This window comes from Marmota monax, unplaced genomic scaffold (genome assembly GCF_021218885.2).
Source record: "Marmota monax isolate L192 unplaced genomic scaffold, Marmota_monax_Labrador192_F-V1.1 WCK01_AAM20220418_F8-fsc00013, whole genome shotgun sequence".
Lineage (NCBI taxonomy): Eukaryota > Metazoa > Chordata > Mammalia > Rodentia > Sciuridae > Marmota > Marmota monax.
In genome coordinates, this window is record NW_026692202.1 from 27,054,954 (window position 1) to 27,073,589 (window position 18,636).

General features: G+C 37.1%; 1 protein-coding gene across 2 annotated transcripts in view; it reads right to left on the reverse strand.

Moving 5' to 3' along the window:
- Bckdhb (branched chain keto acid dehydrogenase E1 subunit beta) overlaps positions 1-18,636 on the reverse strand; it is a 205,353-nt gene that overhangs the window by 164,463 nt on the left and 22,254 nt on the right. The window lies entirely within an intron of this gene.

Sequence of the window (18,636 nt, forward strand, 5' to 3'; positions counted from 1 at the left end):
ATCCCAGGAACTCAGGAGGATGATGCAGGAGGATCACAAGTTTGAAGCCAGCCTTAGCAACTTAGTGAGACTCTCAGCAACTTAGCAAGACTGTCTCAAATTAAAAACTAAAAGGGCTAGGGTTATAGTTCAGTGGTAAAGCACCCCTGAGTTCAAACCCAACACCAACAAAAAAAATTAATAGATTAACATAGATGTTAATTGAGCCTCAACAAGTAATTCTAGGCAAAAAGGACTGTCCTGGGTAAACATAGATTTATAGTCACCTTATTATTCGAGGTTAGTAATATTAACACCTAAGTGAAAGGTAATAAATGTTAAAAAAACAATACTGCCCTAACTCATACCTCATCTACCATATATTTAGTCTCCTAAATTAGGCTACTCATTATCCAGTGCAAGAAAATAAAAAGAAAGCTGAATAAGCAATTCAGCCATCATGTAGTGGTCATAGTTGCTGCCTAGGTCAGACACTGATGCACATAGCCAAGATTGTCCATTTGGGAAGAGTTGATGCACGACCAATGAAAGCTTTGGCCAACCCTGTGGGATTTCTGCAGTCAGAATGACCCTTCTGAGTCGTACCTAGTTGAACTGAAATGACCAAGTCTTTGTAGTTTCACACTGACTAGTCAATATATGGGGGCTGCCAAGCATGACCTCAGACTGGGTGGTTCACTGTAGCTGAAGCAGTCTCCAAAGGGGCGGATGGCTGACACCCGTCAGCAGTAGCATTCTCAGTAGGCAGAGCAACAAGCTAAGTGATCTTCCCAAATGAACAATCTTGGCTATGTGCATCAGTGTCTGACCTAGGCAATAAACTGTGACTGCTACCTTGATGGTTGGTTGAATGGCTTATTCCACTTAAGAATAAATTGGAAAAAGTATTCTAAAAAATAAATGACCAGTTGTGTGTGGTGGCATGTGTCTATAAACACAGTAATTTTTTGAGAGGCTGAGACACATGAAGGCAAGTTCAAGGTCGCCTGGAAACATAGGGAGACTCTGTCTTAAAATAAAAATAAAAATAAAAAAGGCTGAGAATGTACATCAATGGTAGAACAACTCTGGATTCAATCCTCATTACTGCCCCAAAAAAAAATTTTTAAAGAAATAGCCAGGTACAGTAACACACACCTGTAGTCCCAGCTGTGAGGCCAAGACAATAAGATTGCAAGTTGGATGCCAGCCTGGACAATTTAATGAGATACTTTCTCAAAAAAAAAAAAAAAAAAAAAAAAAAAATTAGAAAGGGCTGGGGATATCACTCAGTGGTAGAGCAACCCTGGGTTTAATCTCCAGAACCACTAACAATAAACAGATTACCCATGGAAGCTCTGGCAATTGTATAAAAGCAGTATTTTATTAACCAGCTTTAAAAAGTTCAGTAAAAAACTATGCACAATTAACTGGAAAAAAGAAAAGAAGTCATTATGGGATGAATCAATATTTCACTTGAATTAATTTCTAAATTAAAGAGACTATAGGAACATCCTGTATTGTATCCACTGGAGAAACAATATGGTTAAACCTACCATAATTCCACAGGAGGTTAAAAAAAAAACACACATTCTTAAGTAAATCGAAAAGGAGAAACCAGTCAGACAATCAATGAGATAACTTAATGATCTGTAATAATTATAGTTTGACATGAAACAATAGCAAGCAGAAAAACTAATTATAGAATCACTAAATCCTAGCATCATTAAGACCTTCCCACCAATGTCCACATTCGTCAAGAAACCAAGTGTCTGGTTAAGTGGTTTGTCCAAAGTCCACAGCCAGGAATCAGAGTAGCCTTGGTACCCTAAAAACACTTGTTTCCCTGTACTAGGAAATGTCTTTCCTAAGTTGACTACTGCAAACTATTCAACTCAAAAAAATGCTAAAATATATCCAATTAGACCTTAATTATCTAGCACCACAGCCACGGATACAAAATTGTTTTAAACACCTAATCTGAATGTAATCAATTGTATGTAGACAATGTCCTCAAATTCCCTCAGATGTTTCCTCAAAAAGTTAAAGAAAATCAGATAGCTAATTTAAACTTTCACAATATGGGACCTAGTTACCAACAAAGAAATAAAATAAAAATCCTCTTTAAAAGGAAAATGATAGACAATGGTCAAGAAACTCCTAGTTGAGAGACTGTTTTAAAAAACCTTTTAAAAGGAATTGCTTCAAACTTTGATTCAATAATTAACTGCATAATAAGATAGCACTGTTACTCTGCAGAAATGTTAAGCTACTTTGTAGAAATATCTATCCCCTCAAAATAGTATAAAAGCTCCAAATTTGTAGACAGAACTAAAATATTACTGATAGTAAATTAAAATACTACTGGTAGAAAAGTATCAAATTGTTTTAATATAATGCACTTTTTTTTAAAAAAAAAGGAGTGAAATGGAAAGAAAACAACTAAATAGATAAAACAGAAATTTCAGGTAAAGTTCTCAAAACAGTTCAGACTCAACTGAAATCTCCAATATATCAGTTTTATACTCCAACAAATCAGCATCATTGTGATAGTTATCAAAAGAAAGTTAAATTGTATTCAATATTTCTTGCTTGCTATGCTCTTGAAGTTAGTCATATTTTTTAAGTTTGTATTTTTAAATAAATCATAAAAGGAATTTTAAAAGATAAAATAAAAATAATGTGGGTACATAAACATTGGGTCTTTTGTTTGTCAAGAAGTTCAATTATGATTAGCAATTACCATATTAGAGACTACTGAAAATATGGAACATTGGAATGAAATTATTTTAACAACAAAGTACTCAGTTTGTCACAAATTAGATAAGATCTTTAATGAATGAGCTGTCTCCCAAGAGGAAGAGCAAACTGATGATACAATAAGAAAGGAAGACTTCTCTAGCATACCTTCTTAATCTTATTAGATAAACATAGCAAGGATAATGTCAAACTCCCCAAATCACCTATTTCCACCATCAGACCAAGTAATTATTCTGACCAAGTAAAAAAATATAACTTGATTTAATCTTGTTTTATGGAACAGAATAAACATTTACACATTATGCCTTTGACCATGACTATAATTGGATGCTACAAATGATATCCAGATATACCACTTATAACTTCCATTACTGTCCTCAAGCAACTTACAATGTAATAGTAAATGAGACGTGAAAATAAAACACTTATTAGAGGAGAGGGAAAAGAAGGAGAGAGTCTCATTTTCTATTATTTATTTGTTTATTTTTTAGGAGATGGCGTCTCAGTATATTGTTCAGCCAGGCTTGCAACTCCTGGGCTCAAGGATCCAGAAAGAAGGGATCCTTTAGGCCTGGAGAAATCTTGCAAAGTTTCATGAAAGAGAAGGCACTGGAATGGGCAGAATTTTGATAAGCACAGTGGGAGAGGGAACAGTGTGACTAAAGGCACAGAGGCAGAAAACAAAGTGCAAATTCAGAGTTGGGAAATAAACCAAGAAGGTGCAAGTATAAGGGGATTACAAATAGTAGTGGGAGATAAAAGGTAGGAAGTCTGGCAACTTGGTACAGCAGTTAAAGTTTGTGAGCTCTGGAATCAAAATGCCTGTGTTTAATGTGGCTCCACCATTGCACAGCTGTGTGATTGTAGATCGTGCTTCAATTTCCTCCTCCGTAAACTAGGATAAAAATACCTAACCTGCCTACCAATCAAGGTCGATTTAAGGATCAAACAAGATAAGGCACATTACAAGTAGACTGCAAACCATAAATCACTATATGAATGCAGCATGTTATTACCAGGATAATGGTAAGGAAAATAAAAAGGAGAATAAATAGAAAATTACTACAGAATCAATAGGATTGAATAGTTGTCAGTCGACAGGCATGTGGGAGCTAAGAATCCCCGAAGTTGGCACTGAGAGATACTGGGGACTCTGCATGTTCTTCAAGGCCCCAGGCCCTCAGCTGGAGAAGCAATGCATCCTTCTAGCCCCCAACCTCCATCCACCCCAGCTAAAAGATGTCTATGGAAGCCCAACTCACTGAATAATAAGCACACCTCTCACTATGGAGATCTGGGGTGAAAGATGGTGTAGGGAAGGAAGTTCAGCCACAGTGGCTATGACAGGCAATTTAAAACTGTGGGCCAAAATCCTATTTGTCAGGTTTAGGTCTTAAATATCCCATGTGGAAGGTTTGGTCACTAGCCTTGGGCACCAGACAGAGGCCCTTTAGGAAGGCAGGCCTAGCAGAAGGAAGTTAGGTCTGTGGGAGTGTGCCCTTGAAGGTGATATTGAGGAGCCCAAGCCTTTCCCTTAGCGTTTAGCTTCCCAGACACCGTGAGTTAAACAGTTTTCCTCTGGCAGGCTCTCCCACCACTCGGTGTACTATTCTGCCACAGGCCCAAAGACAACTGAGCCAACCAACCATGGTCTGAAACCTCTGAAATTATACACCAAAAAAAGAACAAAAAAAAAAACCCTATCCTCCTTTTAAATTAATTTTCTCAGGTATCTTGTCACAGAGGCAGAAATCTGACCAACTCTGTCCCACTGGCAAGACCATGAGTAAGCAGGTAGGAGGCTGCCTGCACCTTCATCCACTAGACAGGCTAGGACTATGAACAAAAGGCTTGGCCCTGCTAACCTGCAAAAAAGATCCCCCAGCAGTGAGAATGAAGCAATTAAGAGCAAAGGCAAACTCAGCAGCTGCTGCTGCTGCTGCTCAGTCCTAGAGACTATGCAGACCAAGGCACAAAGCCCAGGGTGCCTGAAGCCTTCCAATGCACTGCTTGAAATTGAGGGGCAGAAGATCCCAAAGGATTGGCAGTCTCAGTCAAGCAAGAAACCTCTTGGAAACTCCGCTCTCTACTACTCCCCCCAAGGGTACCTGAGCAAGCCAGTGTAAGGTCCCTGTGCTACATGCTATTTACCATAATACTTGAGTAAGGCCCTCAAGACACGGTGATCCACGGGTGGCAGTACAAAACCAATTCTGGAGGCCAGAGCCCTAGACATCTTCAGGAATTGTCCAGCACTGGCTTTGATGAGAGCTATAGGCCCACAGAAGGCATATTATAACTAGTAATAAATCAACTGCTGGTGTTTTGACACTGTGCATAAGCTGAAATTTTGTTTCTGAGCATAATCAATGTGGTTTAAGGAGATAAAATTCCCACTTATGAAATCACTTTATTGTGAATGAAACTTAATGTAAACAATTGAAATCTGGAGATATGGATTTTGGGGAACACATACTATTACAACTATTTAAGCTTAAATTAGGCTCTCCTTTTAGTGAAACTTGAAAAGAAAAACAAAACAAAACAAAACAAAAAAACTCACTCCAAACTGCTATTTACTGTGTTTTAAAAAAAGAGAGACAGGACTATAATTTTGTAATGTGAGAATGAAAACAATCTATTTGGTCCTTTTACTTGCTTTTTTTTTTTTTTTCCTTGTAGTGCTGGGTATCACATGCATGACCTAATGCATGCTAAACACATGCTTTACCACAGGGCCACATCCTTAACCCTGATTATTCTACCTTTTATTAAAATCAAATTGACAAGTTTACTGATGTAATTACATAAATGTCTTAAGTGGAGCTATCTAAAACTTATAAGAGGAGCTGGGAGTGTAACTCAGTGGCAGAGCCCTTGCTTCACTGTGCAAAGCCCTGGGTTCAATCCCCAGTACCACAAAAGAAATAAGAAAACAACTTATTAAGAGATTAAAGTTGGAATTTACAGAAATACATACCAAAAAATGTAATTTAAAAAAACAGACACACACATATACATAGCTGAAGCTGAATAAACAGATTCCAAACAACAAATATAGAAAGTATCTCTGAATAAACCTATAACAACTTCATGATGATTGAATATAATCAAAGCTGTCTTTCCATAAGGCCGAAAGAAATATTTCCATCATCCTTGTGATACCAGCTGGAATTTAAAGGCAAACCATCTACATTTTTCTTTTTAATCTTCCTTCATTTATATGGAAATGAGATGTTTCCTAAAACATATCAGTACCCAGGACCTGCGTCAACAGCAAAGCTCAAAGCACACAAATTCCTCCAGCTGATTCCAGACTATAAGTGAAAACAGCAAGCCGACATCATCTAAAACCCATGTGCGTCATTCACCAAGGAGGACATTACTGAGCTGTCAATTTCCATTAACCTGCCTAGCTTTATAAATAGCCTAAACTTCCCTATCTAAATAGGTTGTTGCCCTTTTCTCAGAAGTGAAGGGAACAACATGACAAAGAAGCATGAAAAATAAATGAGCTTTCCCCTTTGTTAACAAGAGAAGGTTGACAGTAAACCAATTCTACATCCAGATTGAAGAGCTATTAATAAAATAAAGCTCAAAAGAATGAAGAATCAGTTTTAAAGAAAAAATAACCCAATATGCACCAAAAATATCTGTTGCTTTTAAAATATCTGTCAATCTCACTGTTATAGGAACTAACTCAAGGTCCCTATAAAGGCAGAGCCAAACACAAATACCATAACTAAGATCTTTAATATGGTCCCAAAAGCAATACAGTGCAAAAGCCTCAGATGATTCATGTTTGGCCTAAAAGATAACCAATTAATGTTGAAAAGCATATTATATTATTCTATCCAAATCTGGAATTTTTTTAACTTACAGCATCATAATTTCCTATGCTAGCTCTAGACATTTTTTTTCTCTAAAATCAATTATAACCAACAAATCCTACACATCATTTCTACAACCTAATTACCTGTCTGATTTGCACACCAATGAATAAATAAAAGCAGAATCAGAAAATGTATCAATGGAATTTATCAAAAAGAAGAAATGACTAGTAGATATCATTAATCAGGCTAGTGAATCCATTAAAACATCTAATTAATATTCAACTGGGCAGAAAACATGGGTGGCCTATATTAAGCCAGATAAAATATGTGTGGATTCATAAGCATTTAAATACACACATACACGCACATCATCCAGGCGATACTTAAAAAACTCATCAAAAACAGCATGACATAGTGACTTCTCACATATTTTAAGGACAGTCAGCTCACAGATATATCTAGGACACAAACACTAAAAATTAAGTTAAATTGAGGGATTTCCAAGCAATCAAAGAACGATGACAAAGTATATTTAAGCAAGAAAGAGTTGACCACAGTTGTATTTTGGGAAAATTAATCTCAAAGATGCACATAATATGATGAATGGCCATTTGCCTCTACTGCAAAGAATCAAATCCTGTCAATTCTCCCTGGCTAACTCCATCACTGGCTCTGCTCTTCCCTATGCTGCCCTACATTAGAAAGAAACAATGGTTCCCAAACAGTGCTCACTCACAACTGCCACCTCTGCAAAGCTGGGAGAAGTAAAAATTCTCAGGACCCACCTCAGGCCAACAACTCAGAAATCCTGGAGTGGTTTCCAGTAATCTGTGACTTAGCAAACCTTCCAGATGCTTCTTATGCACACATGCTAAACCTTAAATCTCCTGAACTCAGCAATCCCCTCACTCCTGGTCTCCCTGCCTTCAGCCTCAGCTCCCCACACTGTGGACAGAGTTACATACTAAATTACCCACTTCATAATTTTACCCATCACCTTGTGTGATGGTAGTCAGACTATAAGAACCTCTTTTAAGCAGAAAAAAATAGACAGCCAATGTCAAATTAGCTATTTCTAATGCTACTAAAATGTCTACAAGCAAAAAGAACAGTTGAATAAAACTAAAAACAACTTTTTATATTTATCAAGCCTAGATATCATTAAAACCACTTTTTTCCAAAGAGAACACAAAACCAATACAATGAAGAACATTTTATCAGAAATCATGTTCTGAAACTCAACCACAACATCAGGTTTAACCACAGAAGGATGAGATCTCAGGCCCAGTTCCAGTTGTGCTTCTTGGGAAAGGTACTTAACCTCCTTATGCCTCAGTTTCTACATCTGAAGCGTGGATGTTAAGAGAATTTCACAGTTTGTGAGGGTTAGGTGAGTTAATATATGCAAAGTCCTTAGAACAGTACTGGGCATGTAAAAAGCACTGTTAAAGAGTTTTCTGCTACTATTGTCATCACATCACTATCAGTATTATCATACTAATATAGTAAACACCTAGGCATGTAAGCACAGTACCAACTGCTAACTGTCCCCAAACATTTTTTCTCCCACTCTTCTACAGTAGAAGGGAACAACATGACAAAGAAGCATGAAAAACAAATGAGCTAGAGTTCTAGCTGAGCACAGCCACACAGAACAAAGACTGCATTTCCCAGCCTCACTTACATCTAGATGTTGTTTATCCTTTCCATGGAAAATTTACCTCCATGGGCTGGGGATATAGCTTAGTAGTAGAGCACTTGCCTAGCATGTATGAGGTCCTATGTTCAATCCTCAGCAGCACATAAAAATAAATAAGTTAAATAAAGGTATTGTGTACATCTACAACCAAAAAAAATTTTTTTAATTAATCCAATCTCAACCAAATGCCGAATGTTTTCTTTCATTTAAGGAGGCTGATTCATAGTGGGGTGGGGAGAGGGAGCATGGGAGGAATAGATGAACTCTAGAAAGGGCAGAGGGGTTGGAGGGGAAAGGAGGGGGCATGGGGTTAGAAATGATGGTGGAACGTGATGATCATTATTATCCAAAGTACATATATGAAGACACGAATTGGTGTGACTATACTCTGTATACAACCAGAGATATGAAAAATTGTGCCCTATATGTGTAATAAGAATTGTAATGCATTCTGCTGTCGTATATAAATTTTTTGAAAAAGTAGAATTTTTAAAAAATTAATCTCTAGGGCTCTGCCCAGCGTGGAGGAAAGCTAAAAAGAAAGATGGGAGCTTCTTCAAAAGACTTTCAGTCAATTCTCCTTATTCTAGAGTCCCATTCCCCATTTCCCAGAGAGACCTGGTATTGCCAGTCCTGAGCCTTTGGATAACTCTTGTGATGTAAACCAGGTTGGTTCTTAACTGTTCACTCTGGATCCTGCTTTTCCAAACCTACTAATCTCCTTGCCTTCCGGTTTCTAATAATTTGTTCAGATTGTCTCCAACCCAATCCTACTCATGGATTTAGTCCTTTATAAAGTAAGATCCCTTAACACTCTAGTGGAGCTTAGGGAGGAAACAAAAGCAAAAGCCTATGTTGAATGGGTTCTTTTCTAAAAGTCTTGACCATCGTTTTCTATTAAAACTCTCAGTGAATTCAGCAAAGTGGCAGGATATAAAATCAACACGCATAAATCAAAGGCATTTCTGTATATCAGCGACAAAACTTCTGAAACGGAAATGAGGAAAAACACTCCATTCAAAATATCCTCAAAAAAAATAAAATACTTGGGAATCAACCTAACAAAAGAGGTGAAGGATTTATACAATGAAAACTACAAAACCCTAAAAAGAGAAGTAGAAGAAGATCTTAGAAGATGGAAAAATATACCCTGTTCATGGATAGGCAGAACTAACATCATCAAAATGGCGATATTACCAAAAGTTCTCTATAGGTTTAATGCAATGCCAATCAAAATCCCAACGGCATTTCTTGTAGAAATAGAGAAAGCAATCATGAAATTCATATGGAAAAATAAAAGACCCAGAATAGCAAAAGCAATTCTAAGCAGGAAGTGTGAATCAGGTGGTATAGCGATACCGGAGTTAAAACTATATTACAGAGCAATAGTAACAAAAACAGCATGGTACTGGTACCAAAACAGGCGGGTGGACCAATGGTACAGAATAGAGGACACAGAGACTAATCCACAAAGCTACAACTATCTTATATTTGATAAAGGAGCTAAAAGCATGCAATGGAGGAAGGATAGCATCTTCAACAAATGGTGCTGGGAAAACTGGAAATCCATATGCAACAAAATGAAACTGAATCCCTTCCACTCGCCATGCACAAAAGTTAACTCAAAGTGGATCAAGGAGCTTGATATCAAATCAGAGACACGCCATCTGATAGAAGAAAAAGTTGGCTACAATCTACATACTGTGGGGTCGGGCTCCAAATTCCTTAATAGGACACCCATAGCACAAAAGTTAATAACAAGAATCAACAAATGGGACTTACTTAAACTGAAAAGTTTTCTCTCAGCAAGAAAAACAGTAAGAGAGGTAAATAGGGAGCCTACATCATGGGAACAAATTTTTACTCCTCACACTTCAGATAGAGCCCTAATATCCAGAGTATACAAAGAACTCAAAAAATTAAACAATAAGAAAACAAATAACCCAATCAACAAATGGGCCAAAGACCTGAACAGACACTTCTCAGAGAAGGACATACAATCAATCAACAAGTACATGAAAAAATGCTCACCATCACTAGCAGTCAGAGAAATGCAAATCAAAACCACCCTAAGATACCATCTCACTCCAGTAAGATTGGCAGCCATTATGAAGTCAAACAACAACAAGTGCTGGAGAGGATGTGGGGAAAAGCGTACTCTTGTACATTGCTGGTGGGACTGCAAACTGGTGCGGCCAATTTGGAAAGCAGTATGGAGATTGCTGGGAAAGCTGGGAATGGAACCACCATTTGACCCAGCTATTGCCCTTCTCAGACTATTCCCTGAAGACCTTAAAAGAGCGTACTACAGGGATACTGCTACATCGATGTTCATAGCAGCACAATTCACAATCGCTAGACTGTGGAACCAACCCAGATGCCCTTCAATAGATGAATGGATAAAAAAAAATGTGGCATTTATACACAATGGAGTATTATACAGCACTAAAAAATGACAAAATCATGGAATTTGCAGGGAAATGGATGGCAATAGAGCAGATTATGCTTAGTGAAGCTAGCCAATCCCTAAAAAACAAATACCAAATGTCTTCTTTGATATAATGAGAGCAACTAAGAACAAAGCAGGGAGGAAGAGCAGGAAGAAAAGATTAACATTAAACAGATACATGAGGTGGGAGGGAAAGGGAGAGAAAAGGGAAATTGCATGGTAATGGAGGGAGACCCTCATTGTTATACAAAATTACATATAAGAGGTTGTGAGGGGAATGGGAAAATAAACAAGGAGAGAAATGAATTACAGTAGATGGGGTAGAGAGAGAAGATGGGAGGGGAGGGGAGGGGAGATAGTAGAGGATAGGAAAGGTAGCAGAATACAACAGTTACTAATAGGGCATTACGTAAAAACGTAGATGTGTAACCGACGTGATTCTGCAATCTGTATTTGGGGTAAAATTGGGAGTTCAAAACCCACTTGAATCAAATGTATGAAATATGATATGTCAAGAGCTTTGTAATGTTTTGAACAACCAATAAAAATAAATAAATAAAACTCTCAGTGAATAATTTCAGTACACTCTCTGTTATTTAAATTCTGACCTAACTAAAAAACAATGTTTCTTGGCATCTCATAGATGATTTTATATTGCAATTTTATTCTTACACTATTTTACTTTCTATGTAGTTTTGCTTTGGCCTATCCAGTATATAGTGATTCCTTAAAGGGAAAATATTGGAAATTTTAGCACTTTCTGGAGCAGTTCTCAGTCTAGTCTGCACATTTGAATCACTCAGGGAACTTGAAAAACTCTAACACCAAGGCCATACTCTGAACCAGTAACTCAGAATCACTGGAATGAGGCCTAACTAAGTATCAGTACTACTGAAAATGGTCAAGGCCAGGAAGCACTGTGCATGGTATTGTAACCATCTGGAAGCCCATTTTGAACATTAACCCTACGTATGCACACACAAAACTGTAAGGCAACGACCTTCCTATGATGACATTGCCAACAAGCTCTTGATCCTAATAAATTCATCTTTGAAATAAGGAAAATAGCCCAAGTAAGCTCAGAACATACTGAAGAACTACATTAATCTAGATAAAGTTCAGTGATGTTTTCCCTACCTGTCAAGACACCACTAGTATTAAGTAGCAAGCCCACTAATGCACATGGCAATGGTTACATTTAGTGCCAACATTTCTCAACTTAGATCTTCAGCCCATCTCTGGCTTGTTACTCCTTCACTTCCTGGGAGCAAACGTATCACATGCATGAAGGGATCAGGGCTATTTTGAGTGGCAACCTTCTGATTCTGCAGAAACTATAAAACTGACCCAAATAAATGCAACCGATAAAAGTTGCTTGGTAGCAGAATATCCACATAAGAGGAGGGACATCAGAGGCCCATTCCAGCTTGACACTAAAGCCAAAGGGCTTGTCTTAAACCTACATTTCTATAGCAGGTCTGCTGTTTTTATTTAGATTTGATGTGTGCATTCATTGGTTTAAGAGAACTGCTGAACATTAAAGTCCCCTCAAGCATCCCTGACAATGTCAGCAAAGGCAGAGACCTCAGATCCATGTGTCTCCACACCATCAACTGAGGATCCTTCATTTACAGGTTTTCTTGCTTTGCTTTTTGTTTTTGTTTTTTTGTTTGTTTGTTTCTTGGGTGGAATTTTTGGTTGTTTTTGTTTGGGGGGACTGGGGGATTGTTCCCCAGAGGCCCAGAGATTGGACATCAGTCCACTTATGGCTGTGCAGTTTTGGCAGAGACAGGTAAGGCAAGATGCTGACCAACTGCTAAAGCCCCCACAATACATTAGATGCTAACAACTAATTCCTTCACAGTTCAGCATAAATTAGACACCAAAATAAATGCAAATAACACCAGAGGAGGATCTGCCAAAATGAAGCTGAGCAAGGAATCCTGATACATTAGACTCTTCCCACAATGAAAGTCATGTCCGACATACAGTTGTAAAACAATACCTGTTCTCTGAGCAGGTATGTCCTTGGAACACGGAGACTACTCCAGGGAAATGGGAGGTGGGACGTAAATAAGGAGAGCAGTGGCTCTACAGTGCTACAGGAGAATTTCAGCAGTGAAGACAGTGAGTGACTTTGCTGGTGCTCCCTTAATAAAACAAAGACTGAACTGAGGGTCACTTAGGCTGGAAGAATTAAGAAGAATTTTCACTACCATTTTACTTTACTGAAATTTTTAAATATAATGGCACCTAATGTCAGGAGTGAACTGCCCTCTGCCCCATGCTCCAAGAAAGAGTGTACACTAGATATAAGGACAAAGGTAATTTGACAAGAGCCAACTGAGGGGAATGCTTTATTGAGACTGCATGTCTTAAAGTCTATTTGCAAGTATCTCAGGGAAATAAAGAGAGGCCAGGGAAACTGGAGATTGCCAACAGACCCAGGTCCCATCCTGGTTCACTTTCAGCACACTGTGGAATGAACGAAGTCATTAAAGAGAACACAACTAATGCAACTGTACGCCAAGATATTGAACTTATTTTTTATATAAAGAGCTATAAACTGTGAGCAGACTTCTAACATTCTTTGATGTATATGGATAGAGTAATTAAAAGCTAAATGGTCCTTGGGCAGAAATTGCGCAGAATCTTTGACAAAAGGAAAAGTACTTTCTTCAGGCAAATGACTGAGTTGCCTAATTGCACTTGTAAATTTGTTGAGAATACTGTGAAACTTCTCTCCTTAATGACCATTCTATCAGTGTTTAATTTAAGATTTTAATAAGTACAATGAACTTATGCCATTTAATATGCTCCATTTCTTCCTTTGATTAAAGAATTAAGATATGCATATAATGACTTAAAAGTTTCTGTTTCTCTTTTGAGGAGCTTTTTTTAAAAAATGAAATGCTCAAATTCAGTTATATAGGATCTTGATTAATTAAGAATATAAATGCTGGGTTTGTGTGTGTTCCCTTTTGGCTTAGAAACAAGTTTCTTTGTTTCTGCTGGACACCACAACTGGCAAGGAACAGAAAAGAGAAAAAGATGGGTTAAATGAGCAGCCTGCTCAGAGACTGAGAAGAAATTCCCTATTACTAAAGATGCTTGAGTTTCCCAGAGCCAAAACTACAGAATAAGAAACCTTTGGCTGATTTATGACTGGCCATATGCCACCACTTCTGGCTGGTAGCCAGAGGACCTGTGGGGAAGGATGGCAGAATGCCACAGAGAAGGTCACGCACTTCGTTGCTAATGCTGCTTTTGGGTGTAGCTGCTCACCAGGAAACTGAAAACTTTTGGTCCAAGGAGCTCCCCAAGTGATTTCTTAGCACATGACATTTGCCAACCTTTACCTAACGGATCCTTCATCAACTCTGCCAATCAAAGCAACTGGGAAATCGCATCTATGTTAAACAGGAACAGAAAAAAAAGCAGTGTGCTCCAATCCTCTGTGACTTTTACCCAGGCAGTCTCACACAACAAATATTTGGCTAATGATATCAGTGCTATCTTCCAGGCAAGGCTGTTTTTACTGGCTACTCCTATTCTGACTAGAAAATTATTTTTCCTAGAGAAATTATTATTAGTAGTATTAGTATTATGCGGTTTTATAACTGCATTAAAGGCACCAAATAGTGGATTCCAAAATAGAATTAGAGGCACAAAATATGGAATTGTGTCATAAAATTCACATTCAGATACAAACTTCCTAAGAGAAGTAAGTAAGTAACTTCAGGTAAGTGACAACATCAACTCAACATCTGAGCACAAAGTCAAGCTGCCCGATGGCTACCACAGCCATCAGGCACACAACTTCTAGAAGAAGAGCATTCTCGGGTGTAATTCAACAAAGTAGGGATATATTTCAAGTGAACAAAACAGAATGGGAGAATCCAGGCTTTCCCAGCTATTACTGACCAATCTGAACTGTTCAGCAAAAATTATGATGCTGATCCCCTTGGGCCTAATAATTCAGCTTATTAAAATTAACTTCTTTAATGACAGATTTACAGGCTGTTTTTTTCTTAATTTTGAGGAATTTGGTAGAAGTGTTAAACTGATAATCCCCAAGGACCTCTGAGAAATTGAAATCAAGTAATATGCAACGCTGTCTTTAAAAAACTAAAATTATTGTTATTAACTAGTCTAATATAAGATATTCTATGAATTGCTGTGGCAGCGGGTCCATTTTTAATTCCATCCCTGCATGTGGCTTTTCTTTGATAAAAAGAGATTGTGATAAAAGAAATAAAAAGTCCCTTAACAAGTTAAAAAAAAAAACATAAAAGCCGATTTTTTTGACACCCTTCCCTCACCACAGCCTATCAGAACATGGAAATCAAAAGATTAAAGAACAAAGAAACAAACAGAAGCCATTACTACTTTTCTCAAATTTGTCCAGATCATAAACTTTTCAATTGTATGAAAAGTATGTTTCTTTTTTTTAATATTTATTTTTTTAGTTGTAGTTGGACACAATACCTTTATTTGTTTTTATGTGGTGCTGAGGATTGAACCCAGGGCCTTGCGCTTGCTAGGCAAGTGCGCTACCACTGAGCCACAACGCCAGCCCATGAAAAGTATGTTTCTATTTCTAATCCTGTGCACAAAAAGGGAATCCTATGGCCCTCTAAATAGTATTGTCATATCTAAAAAGGAAAATGCTAAATATATAAGTATCGTATTTAGATTACTATATTCTAATCTACCTATATTTGGATAGGTTAGTCAGACAAGGAACAGCAAGAAGTACAGGATGCCTGACAGTCAACCTGAGCAATAGCAAGGAGTACTTATAAACAATGCTTAGGATTAGTGTGACTCACTTTTTAGTGGATGTCATTTTATGTTAAACATCTCTTTAAAATTTCAATATATTTATATTGTATTTAATTTTTAAAGTCTAATGTTTCATAGTCACAAAGAAATTGATATTATATATGCTGTCATAATCTATGGCTAAATGGGAAGTTTAAAGCAAAAAGAAGGGCTAATTCAAAAATTACAGATATATCAAGTAATAAGCAATTGTGAGACCTTACAAAGAAAAAACATAGGCTTCAATGTGCAAAAATGTAAAAGCTAGCTGTCAAAAATAAAACAATTAAAAATAACTAGTGCACATTAATAACGAAATACTAACCATTAAAGGAAAAATAAAATTGTCTGTCCTTCCTTCTATTAAGGGTAACAGAATGCAAGATGACTTTCAGAAGATTCAACACTAGGTTTGTTTTTGTTTGTTTATTTGTTTGTTTGTTTTTAGTGCTGGGGATTGAACTGAGGGCCTTTCACATGCAAGGCAAGTGCCCTATCACTGAGCTATATCTCTAGCCCTGTTTTATTTTATTTTGAGATAGGGTCTCCCTATACTGCCCAGGCTGACCTCAAACTTGCCATTCTCCTTTCTTGGTCTCCCTAATAGCTGGGATTATAAGTATGTTCCTCCACATCTGGTTTAGCAGCAGATTTCAGAAGCTAATTTAGCAACATCATCCCTATGTTGATATGTGACATGTCATACTTGAAAATGAAAGTGTCAAATAAAAGATCTTTTATTTTCTTTTACTTATTGCTCTTAATACTAGTCTCATTTTTCTAATTCTTAACTTTGAAGTTCAAAAAGATTGTTATGAATCAATTTTGTACTGTCTGACAATAATTGTCTATAATCCCATTTTTCCCAGTCCACTTTAATTCTACCTCTTAAGCTCCTGTTGGCACTTACATTTTAAAATTTTAAAAGCATGTCATTGTCAAGTAAGGTTTACAAAAACTGGTTTAAGGACCTTACAATCTGAATGATGCTTAAAATGTCAAAGAGAACACCTGTTGGCAGCTCTAACATTTATTATTTAATCAATTAAAGGGGAAAAAATAAGCCAAGGCAGCAGCTGCCGTCCTGAACAACTTAATGCTTTCAGAAAATCTTGTTCATAGGAGAATACAAAAGGAGATTTTTTTCAACCTTTTTAATATAAGCTTCTAATAACTAGCTTCCTCTTAATCCATAAATAATCAAAACACTTGAGCTTTACTTAATTAGAATTCCTTATATGTCTCATATTTTTAAATGAACGTGAGTGAGTAGCTCACCCACTTGCCACTGGGTAATCTGGTAACACCAACCTCTCAGAACTTCAGTTTCTACATTATGTGGAGTCAGAGCAGATCAGGGCTTATCAACCTAGTGCTATTAACTTTTTGGGCCAGACAGTTCTTTGTTTGGTGGGGGAGTGCTGTCCTGTGCCTGGTAGGACATTTAGCAGCATGCCTGGTTTCTATCCACTTGATGAGTGCCTTTCCTCAGTTGTGACAACCAAAAATATTTCTTCGCAGTGCCAAAATCACTACCAGTGGAGAACAATTAGAGTGGATGTATCCTCAATTTCCCTCCAGTTTTGATATGCTACAAAATATATTAGATATCTTTTTTTTTAATGTTGTTTGTGAAGCCACTGGTCAACAGGTCAAATAGGAGAATACTCCTTTTGATTTTTTTTTTTTTTTGAGCAATTTGAAATACAGTGACAAATTGTACCAATTCTAATTTTAGTGAATTCTAAAGCTTTTATATAGAATACAAAATCAAAAAAGATCATCAAAGAAATAAATTTTGAAAGCTAATATAAATGAAGTATGTGTTGATATTTTCATCGTATTTTCTAGGGTAACTCTAACAAAATTAAAAAAGAGATAGAAGGAAAAAAGGCATATTGCTGGATCACAGGGTAGTTCTAATTTTTGAGGAACTGTCTTACTGTGTTCCACTGCAGCTGCAGTACCCTAGATCCATACTTTCAGTGCACAGGAGTTCCAATTTCATCACAACCTCAAAAATATTCATCTTTTTTTTACATTTTTGAGAACAGCCAATCAACAAGCATGACATACTGTCCCACTGTGGTTTTGGTTTACATTTTCCTAATAATAATAATTTCCTAATGCGTCTTTTCATATGCTTATTGGCCACTTGCAGATCTTCTTTTTTCTTTTTTTAATTAATTGATTTATTTATTTTATAGAATGCATTTTGACACATTGTACACAAATGGAGCACAACTTCTCATTCCTCTGGCTGGACATGGTGCAGAGTCACTCCACTAATGTAATTATACATGTATATAGGGTAATAATGTCTGTCTCTTTCTATGGTCCTTCCATCCCATAACCCCAGCCCTCCCCTGACTCCTCTCTACAGAAAGAAAGTTCCTTCATTCTTCCCTATCCCCCCGCCCCACTATGGATCAGCATCTGTTTATCAGAGAAAACATTTGGCTTTGGGTTTTGGGGATTGGCTTATTTTACTTCATGATGTTGGGTTTGATAATGATTTCTTAGAATGACTCCAAAGTCATTATATTAGCATGATATTCTCTAGTTCCATCCATTTGCCTGCAAATGCCATAATTTTATTCTTCTTTAAGGCTGAGTAATAGTCCATTGTATGTATTACCACATTTTCTTTATCCATTCCTCCATTGAAGGGCATCTAGCTTGGTACCATGGTTTAGCTACTGTGAACTGAGCTGCAATAAACATGGATGTGGCTGCATCATTATAGTATGTTGATTTTAAGTCCTTTGGGTATAGACCGAGAAGTAGGACAGCTGGGTAAATTGGTGGAGCCATTCCAAGTTTTCTGAGGTATCTCCATACTACTTTCCATAGTGGTTGCACCAATTTGCAGTCCTACCAACAATGTATGAGTATACCCAATTCAATTCCTTTGCCTATTTTTTAACTGAGTTATTAGGGATTTCTGTCATTGTTGTAGTATATTTTTAGGAGTTCTCTATGTGTTATGGATATTAATCTCTTACAAAATATGTGATTTGCAAATATTTCTCTCATTCTTTGGCCTGTCTTTTTGTTTGATTCATGGTGTCCTTCAAAACACCAGTTTTTCA